This window comes from Schistocerca gregaria, chromosome 1 (genome assembly GCF_023897955.1).
Source record: "Schistocerca gregaria isolate iqSchGreg1 chromosome 1, iqSchGreg1.2, whole genome shotgun sequence".
Lineage (NCBI taxonomy): Eukaryota > Metazoa > Arthropoda > Insecta > Orthoptera > Acrididae > Schistocerca > Schistocerca gregaria.
In genome coordinates this window covers 1,138,720,774-1,138,730,252 of record NC_064920.1, presented here as the reverse complement: position 1 = coordinate 1,138,730,252, position 9,479 = coordinate 1,138,720,774, and the positions used below count along the sequence as shown (strand labels likewise).

The 9,479-nt window shown below is 43.1% G+C and overlaps 1 non-coding gene across 1 annotated transcript; it reads left to right on the top strand.

The window, feature by feature from the left end:
• The first annotated feature begins 215 nt into the window (after positions 1-215).
• Trnal-caa (transfer RNA leucine (anticodon CAA)) lies at positions 216-290 on the top strand. The gene has a single exon. It is a non-coding gene; the product is annotated as a tRNA-Leu (tRNA).
• The last annotated feature ends 9,189 nt before the right edge of the window (positions 291-9,479 follow it).

Below are 9,479 nucleotides of genomic sequence, written 5' to 3'. Positions count from 1 at the left end.
TCTGCCAGGAAGTTTCATATCAGCGCACACTCCGCTGCGTAGTGAAAATCTCATTCTGGAAACATCCCCCAGGCTGTGGCTAAGCCATGTCTCCGCAGTATCCTTTCTTTCAGGAGTGCTAGTTCTGCCAGGTTCGCAGAAGAGCTTCTGTAAAGTTTGGAAGGTAGGAGACGGATACTGGCAGAAGTAAACCTGTGAGTAGCGGACGTGAGTCGTGCTTCGGTAGCTCAGTTGGTAGAGCACTTGCCCGCAAAAGGCAAAGGTCCCGAGTTCGAGTCTCGGTCGGGCACACAGTTTTAATCTGCCAGGAAGTTTCATATCAGCGCACACTCCGCTGCAGAGTGAAAATCTTATTCTGTACACACGGACAGCTCGCTCACTGATACCACATGCACCGTGCGTGTGCCTGACTAGCAGTCATACCTCCCCATGTGGCGGTGCTATCGCATGGATCGGTGGCTACACTGATCTGGCTAATCAATGCATACGTCATTCCGAATTGCACTTGTCTGTACTTACTATCTATCTATGTTACAAGCCTCCGAGCCGTTGCAGTCTGCCCTCGGTTCAACTCAGATTGACCTTGCGCCTTCCCCAATCTACACACGGACAGCTCGCTCACTGATACCACATGCACCGTGCGTGTGCCTGACTAGCAGTCATACCTCCCCTTATGGCGGTGCTATCGCATGGATCGGTGGCTACACTGATCTGGCTACTAATGCATACGTCATTCCGACTTGTACTTGTCTGTACTTACTATCTATCTTTGTTACAAGCCTCCGAGCCGTCGCAGTCTGCCCTCGGTTCAACTCAGATTGATCTTGCGCCTTCCCCAATCTACACACGGACAGCTCGCTCACTGATACCACATGCACCATGCGTGTGCCTGACTAGCAGTCATACCTCCCCTTGTCGCGGTGCTATCGCATGGATCGGTGGCTACACTGATCTGGCTAATCAATGCATACGTCATTCCGAATTGCACTTGTCTGTACTTACTATCTATCTGTGTTACAAGTATTAGTTCGAAGGTATATTATTAATGCGATGTTTCTCACGTAACGTTTATACAATTTCTTGTGATTGATGGCATATGCACACATACATTATTACGTTTCTTCGTCAGATTTTACGTCTTTCTTTTGACAACTTACTTATATATTTCACACATGTCATGGTGTAGCGTTGATAACACTCAATTGACAAAAGTATCCTCTTATATTACACACTGCTGTGTATATTGTTATAGCACAAGTCTTCGTGTTAGGTTATTGTTTGAGCTAGGAACATAGGATAAAACGTTTTTCGATTAGTCCGCACCAGTGTCGATTTTTATAGGCATTACATCATCTGTCTTACTGAGGTTATGTCACATAATATTTAATAAGGTATGAACGACGAACTGGAGCTGGGAAATGGTGTGAATCTATTCATTCCTTTTGTAGAACTCTTAAATGATCTGAAACTAACGCTCAGCTAATGGCACCATTCAGATCTTAGTGCAAAAGCAGTCACCATTCAATAACTCCTGACTTGAACGAGACTGAAGGCTCAAATTTTATCCATCGGTTTATCGGACTTCGCTCAAATGTATGCTTTAACTGCCTGAAAATACTCTTCCTTCGTTTGGATTTTACGTGCAGACAATTGTTTTCCTTTCATCTTTTTTACGCGTCGTCACCCGAGTGAACAAGAACCTACATCGGTAGCCATGATACGGCGGGCGGTCTAACGTCAAAATTATGGCAGATTACAAGGTAGCAACCAGAATGAAAACTGCTCCTTTCATAGTACAAAAAGATCGAATATGTCCTGGTCAGAGTCAGGGATTTAAAAGAACGGAACTAACTTTTTGACATATCGGGCAGCTTCGGGGACATTCGGTGCAGTGCGCTCTCTCAACTGCAAGGTTTGGGGGCAGCTGCACCTAGAAATTTATGGGCTGAAGTCCCAGATCCATTGCCCTAATTCCAGATCATTTACGATCTTAGTACACAGTATATAATATCATACGCTGTAGAGTTGGTAAGTAATAGCTAAAAAGCATTTCGGGGAGGAGAAAATTCCTGCGCTGGACTCATTATACACAAGGTTGGCGCCGGTGGCGACACCTACAACATGCTGACATGAGGAAAGCTTCATACCGATTTCTCATACACAAATTGCAGTTTACCGACGATGCTGGTGAAACGTTGTTGTGATGCCTCGTGTAAGGAGGAGAAATGAGTACCATCACGTTTCTGACTTTGATAAAGGTCGGATTGTAGCCTATCGTGATTTCGGTTTATCGTAGCGCGACATTGCTGCTCACGTTGGTCGAGATCCAATGACTCTTAGCATAATATGGAATCGGTGAGTTCAGCAGGGTATTATGGAACGCCGTGCTGGATCGCGACGGCCTCGTATCACTAGCAGTCGAGATGACAGAATTCTTATCCGCATGGCTGTAATGGATCGTGCAGCCACGTCTCGATCCCTGAGTCAACAGATGGGGCCGTTTGCAAGATAACAACCATCTGCACGAACAGTTCGACAACGTTTGCAGCAGCATGGACTATCAGCTTGGAGACCATGGCTGCGGCTATCCATGACGCTGCATCACACACAGGGGCGCCTGCGATGGTGTACTCAACGACGAACCTGGATGCACGAACGGCAAAGCGTCGTTTTTTCGGAGGAATCCAGGTTCTGTTTGGAGCATCATGATGGTTGCATACGTGTTTGGCGACATCGCGGTGACCGAACATTGGAAAAGCGTATTCGTCATCGCCATTCTGGCGTATCACCCGGCGTGATAGTATTGGGTGCCATTGGTTACAGGTCTCGGTCACCTCTTGTTCGCATTGACGGCCCTTTAAACAGTGGACGTTACTTAAGAACCTTCAACATTGCACGTTAACTTTCAAATGTGTTACTACCCGTGGCCTTACCTTTCATTCGATCCTTGCGAAACCCTACATTCCACCAGGATAATGCACGACCACATGTTGCAGGTCCTGTACGGGCCTTTCTGGACACAGAAAATGTTCGACTGCTGCCCTGGCCAGCACATTCTCCATATCTCTCACCAACTGAAAACGTCTGGTCAATGGTGGCTGAGCAACTGGCTCGTCACATTACGCCAGTCACTACTCTCGATGAACTGTGGTATCGTGTTGAACCTGCATGGGCACCTGTACCTGTACACGCCATCCAAGCTCTGCTTGACTCAATGCCCAGGCGTATCAAGGCCGTTATTACGACCAGAGGTGGTTGTTCTAGGTACTGATTTCTCAGGATCTATGCACCAAAATTCTGTCAAAATGTAATCACATGTCAGCTCTATTACAATATGTTTGTCCAATGAATATTCGGTTATCATCTGTATTTCTTCTTGGTGTAGCAATTTTAATGGTCAGTAGTGTATTACAACTTAAAAGTCGGTTAAAACACTAATGTTTAATACACACGTATATGTCAGGAATTTTTGATTTAAATGTCTTGATTTAAATTTATTTCAAGTTGCCAAGTCAAGAAACTAGTTCCCTTCTTCAACATCGATAACACTGCCCGTGACATATTGGCCTATTTTGTGCTCTGATTAGAATCATTTTACATTCGAGTTTTGCTATGTAATGTAGGTAATTTTCTCAGAAATGCTGCTAATATTGAACGTAATACTGCCTTGTAACAATTCGTTTCAGTGCATTTCTGATCTGAAGATGGCCGGTAACTGTCGAAACCAGTATGCGACGTTGGCTGATACATATTCTACGAAAAATCCACATTCATTCGAATTATGAAGTTACTGATTCCAAGACCAAGTAGCTTTGGCAGACATGGCAAAACGGAAGCCGAAAGAATAATGAGTGATAAAAATAAAATCCTTTCACCCACCAGACGTTCAGATATAATCCCCTATTGATTACCGCATATACCAAGACAGCAGCCACGTCGCTCGTTGTGTCGCTAGCGAGCAACGTCCAATTTTGGTCAGCCACCTGTTAACGGCGCGCTGGGGGCGAGATGCCCCGTCGCTGCATTTACCAGCAGTTCCAGCCCTCGGGTGGGTCCCGGCAGATAACGAGGCAGCCCGGCGGGCAAGCTGTTTTCTCGCACCGCTGATTGTCCCCCCGTTTGAGTGAAATCGCCGGCTTTCAAATGAGCCTTGCGAGTGGATGGGGATGGGAGACCTCTTCCCTTTCTGTACCTGCTGCGTCCGCCGCCTTTCGCGAGCCGCTGCCTGCTGGGACAGGCGTCCACTGAGTCACCTTAATTGGGAACGCCTACTCGTCACTGGCGTCGTTTAAGGCTTCAAGAGGAAAGTTTGAAACAATTCATCTCCCTCAGACGCACAGAGGTGGCCGGAAAGGGTAATGGCGAAGAATCGTTTCTCAATTTAGACCCGTGTTATCACAACTTAAAAACGGAGATTTTTTTTAAGTTAGTTTTCACCTTATTCTTTTACAGGAATAGCGAAGAAAGAAAATATTTTTAGATTTTGTCACCCACGCTCAATGGCTGAAATAATATTCTCGCCGTCCACATACGCAGTGAACAAAGACGACACTACTGAAAGGGTCAGACAGAGCCGTTTATTGGACGTTACCTTTACAATGCATCTTTCGTGCTGGTAGTGTCGATTTTATGTCTAATATTACTCTGTCAAGCACATAATCACCCTCTGGAGAACGGAAGAGACTCTGTATTCCTTTACTTTTCATTATGTAAGATCTTTCCACTGCCGATGTTTCCTATAAATGGCTATGGACGCTTGAATGTGTGAGTGATAGCGGATTTCAGACGATTTTGTTGTCGGTCAGACTTAGAAAACTTAGCCTGCAGCCCTTTCCAAGTTAACATGGTGCAGAGTTACAGCACAGAACGAAGAACCGTGGTCAGGTTCAAAGGTAAATGGTAGTTACAGACGTTGTCGCGGTGAGATTGGTTAGAAGTTAATGGATCTTTCCCCTTCAACTACTTAAGAGAGGAACCGTTTCTGCCAAGCGGCATGTTTCGTCAATCTTGAGGCGGCCTGGTATGGTAATAGACATGTTTCCTTCAATTTTACTGTTCCACGGATATTGGTATTTGATTATGAAAGTGTAGCTTGTGGAACTGTTTCAGCTTCGTTACTTTATCGTACCGTTTCGTGATCACATTAGTTATTTTCGTTTCTTTGATTTTGTATGTTCTTGCTTCTGAGATACTTCAGAATTTCTTCTGAGTCTGGTGCGTCACATATGAGCGTGTCCATTTGTTAAATTGGTTCCTTAGATACAATGTATCATGTGGGGAATGTAGTGCAAAATGTAGTACCTCAAATTTTGGCAGGTGAACTTTTGTGTCGGAAATCATCATGTCTGCTGAAACCTCGTGTGTTTGACATTCCGTAGTTTTCAGTTAACGTGACCACCTACCGTGTAAAACGTGAAATTCTGCCCTTCAATAATACCTAGATGTGTGGAAAATCATTACTCGTTCATTGTTTATTTTTTATTTTTTAACAAAATGTTTGCGTCTGATGCGACACCACTTGCTGCCCTCTGTTCGTTCTTTTGAGGTTTATCGCAACGCTGACTGCGCCCACTCTCCCACGGTGTGTATGCTCGTGAATGTCTGGAACTTTGATATCTCGACCACGATGGTGTTTCCATCCACAATGATCCATGTATCTTCGTTGTCCCATCTTTATGGTTGCTAAGAGACCCCGTGACGAAAAACGATTACGAACTGAAATCATAATCTGAACGCTACGCCGGAAGACTGTAGCAAGAAAGACCTTTAGGTCGATGAGTGGTGCATGGACTTGCAGTTGACTTTGAACGTTAACAAATGTAATGTGTTTCACATACTCATGCGAAGGAGCGAATCACTGCTGTTAGATTACATGACTTGGCGCAGATCACCGGGAACAACAAGTGCCATAAATAGGTAGTAGCCGAGATCTTGAGCGAGATTAAGTCAAATACCCACATAAAACAAATACTACGAAAATTTCATGGCAGACTGAAATTCATTGGGATAATCAAAAGGACAGGCAATTCATCCACTTAAGAAGTGATTTACAATATACCTGTGCGGCCACTTTTCGAATATTATCTATCCGTCTGGGCCGCGTACCAAGTACAATCAGTAAATCAGATAAAAAGGATTCGAGGAATAGTGGCACGCTCCATCAAATGATCGTTCACTTGGCTCGCCAACTGTTTCGTATAAATCTGCTGCCTGGCTGTTTTGTGAAGATGCTCAAAAAATTTCAACATATCACTTTCTTCAGTAATTTTTTTTTGTCATCAGTCTACTGAGTGGTTTGATGCGGCCCGCCACGAATTCCTTTCCTGTGCTAACATCTTCATCTCAGAGTAGCACTTGCAACCTACGTCCTCAATTATTTGCTTGGCGTATTCCAATCTTTGTCTTCCTCTACAGTTTTTGCCCTCTACAGCTCCCTCTAGTAGATGGAAGTCATTCCCTCATGTCTTAGCAGATGTCCTATCATCTTGTCCCTTCTCCTTGTCAGTGTTTTGCACATATTCCTTTCCTCTCCGATTCTGCGTAGAATCTCCTCATTCCTTACCTTATCAGTCCACCAAATTTTCAACATTCGTCTGTAGCACCACATCCCAAATGCTTCCGTTCTCTTCTGTTCCGGTTTTCCAACAGTCCATGTTTCACAATGCTGTACTCCAGACGTACATCCTCAGAAATTTCTTCCTCAAATTGAGGGCGGTATTTGATAGTAGTAGACTTCTCTTGGCCAGAAATGCCTTTTTTCCATAGCGAGTCTGCTTTTGATGTCCTCCTTGCTCCGTCCGTCATTGGTTATTTTACTGCCTACGTAGCAGAATTCCTTAACTTCATTGACTTCGTGAGCGTCAATCCTGATGTTAAGTTTCTCGCTGTTCTCATTTCTACTACTTCTCATTACCTTCGTCTTTCTCCGATTTACTCTCAAATCATACTGTGTACTCATTAGACTGTTCATTCCGTTCAGCAGATCATTAAATTCTTCTACAGTTTCACTCAGGATAGCAATGTCATCAGCGAATCGTATCATTGATATCCTTTCACCTTGTATTTTAATTCCACTCCTGAACCTTTCCTTTATTTCCATCATTGCTTCCTCGATGTACAGATTGAAGAGTAGGGGCGAAAGGCTACAGCCCTGTCTTACACCCTTCTTAATACGAGCACTTCGTTCTTGATCGTCCACTCTTATTATTCCCTCTTGGTTGTTGTACATATTGTATATGACCCGTCTCTCCCTATAGCTTACCCCTACTTTTTTCAGAATCTCGAACAGCTTGGACCATTTTATATTGTCGAACGCTTTTCCCAGGTCGACAAATGCTATGAACGTGTCTTGATTTTTCTTTAGCCTTGTTTCCATTATTAGCCGTAACGTCAGAATTGCCTCTCTCGTGCCTTTACTTTTCCTAAAGGCAAACTGATCGTCACCTAGCGCATTCTCAATTTTCTTTTCCATTCTTCTGTATATTATTCTTGTAAGCACCTTCGATGCATGAGCTGTTAAGCTGATTGTGCGATAATTCTCGTACTTGCCAGCTCTTACCGTCTTCGGAATTGTGTGGATGATGCTTTTCCGAAAGTCAGATGGTATGTCGCCAGACTCATATATTCTACACTCCAACGTGAATAGTCGTTTTGTTGCCACTTCCCCTAATGATTTTTAGAAATCATTCTGATGGAATGTTATCTATCCCTTCTGCCTTATTTGACCGTAAGTCCTCCAAAGCTCTTTTAAATTCCGATTCTAATACTGGATCCCCTATCTCTTCTAAATCGACTCCTGTTTCTTCTTCTATCACATCAGACCAATCTTCACCCTGGTAGAGGCTTTCAATGTATTCTTTCCACCTATCTGCTCTCTCCTGTGGATTTAACAGTGGAACTCCCGTTGCACTCTTAATGTTACCACCGTTGCTTTTAATGTCACCAAAGGTTGTTTTGACTTTCCTGTATGCTGAGTCTGTTCTTCCGACAATCACATCTTCTCGATGTCTTCACACTTTTCGTGCAACCATTTGGTCTTAGCTTCCCTGCACTTCCTATTTATTTCATTCCGCAGCGACTTGTATTTCTGTATTCCTGATTTTCCAGGAACATATTTGTACTTCCTCCTTTCATCAATCAACTGAAGTATTTCTTCTGTTAACCATGGTTTCTGTGCAGCTACCTTCTTTGTACCTATGTTTCCCTTCCCTATTTCTGTTATGGCCCTCTTTAGAGATGTCCATTCCTCTTCAACTGTGCTGCCTGCTGCGCTATTCCTTATTGCTGTATCTATAACGTTAGAGAACTTCAAACGTATCTCGTCATTCCCTAGTACTTTCGTATCCCACTCCTTTGCGTATTGATTCTTCCTGACTAATGTCTTGAACTTCAGCCTACTCTTCATCACTACTATATTGCGATCTGAGTCTATATCTGCTCCAGGGTACGACTTACAATCCAGTATCTGATTTCGGAATCTCTGTCTGACCATGATGTAATCTAATTGAAATCTTCCCGTATCTCCGGGTTTTTTCCAAGTATACCTCCTCCTCTTGTGATTCTTGAACAGGGTATTCGCTATTACTAGCTGAAACTTGTTACAGAACTCAATTAGTCTTTCTCCTCTTTCATTCCTTGTCCCAAGCCCATATTCTCCTGTAACCTTTTCTTCTACTCCTTCCCCAACAACTGCATTCCAGTCGCCCATGACTATTAGATTTTCGTCCCCCTTTACATGTACACGTCGACATGTATACCGGAACTATCGTTGTCGGTGTTGGTCTGCTGTCGATTCTGATTAGAATAACACGTCTTTCAAAATAATCTCGACGAGATAATCAAAGAAACTAGTTATTATACTGAGCTTTACCGGAAATCATCCTGCCGACGCGTCATTCGTGAATGGAATAGGTAAGGAGGGATGGAACTGTAATATCAAAAATTATTTACACAACACTCCATTAAGTATCCTATGAAGTGTAGATACATATCCAGAACTAGTTGAAAATATTTATTAAATAATATACATAAGTTTTGAACTGAGACTGGACTTAGTTGCCCGCAATCCCATCTCACTGCCAGAAAGGTGAGCTTTTCCGTGAGTTATGAATTTCTTTCCACTTTTCAGATTAATATTGCGATCATTGTATGAAAGACATTTGCATCTCTGCATCACTCAGAAAAGGATGTTATTTTCCATAATTCTTGAACAGGTCACATTGTTTTCCGAAGCATAAAATGAGTATGATCGGGAAAAAAGCGATAACATTTCTTCCTTCTTCTTCCCACTCCAAATTCTGTCAGTTGCACTCAAAATTCAATGGCAGAATTAAAGGTTGTATCTTCGATATCTTTCAACGCTACTTGAGGTTTAAAGATTTTCTTTTAGATCTATTTAACCTTCTTTTGTGCTCTCTATAAAATTCGCTTTAAACATTCTGGAGAGCACCACAATGAGGTTGAGAGCTACATAATCAGAT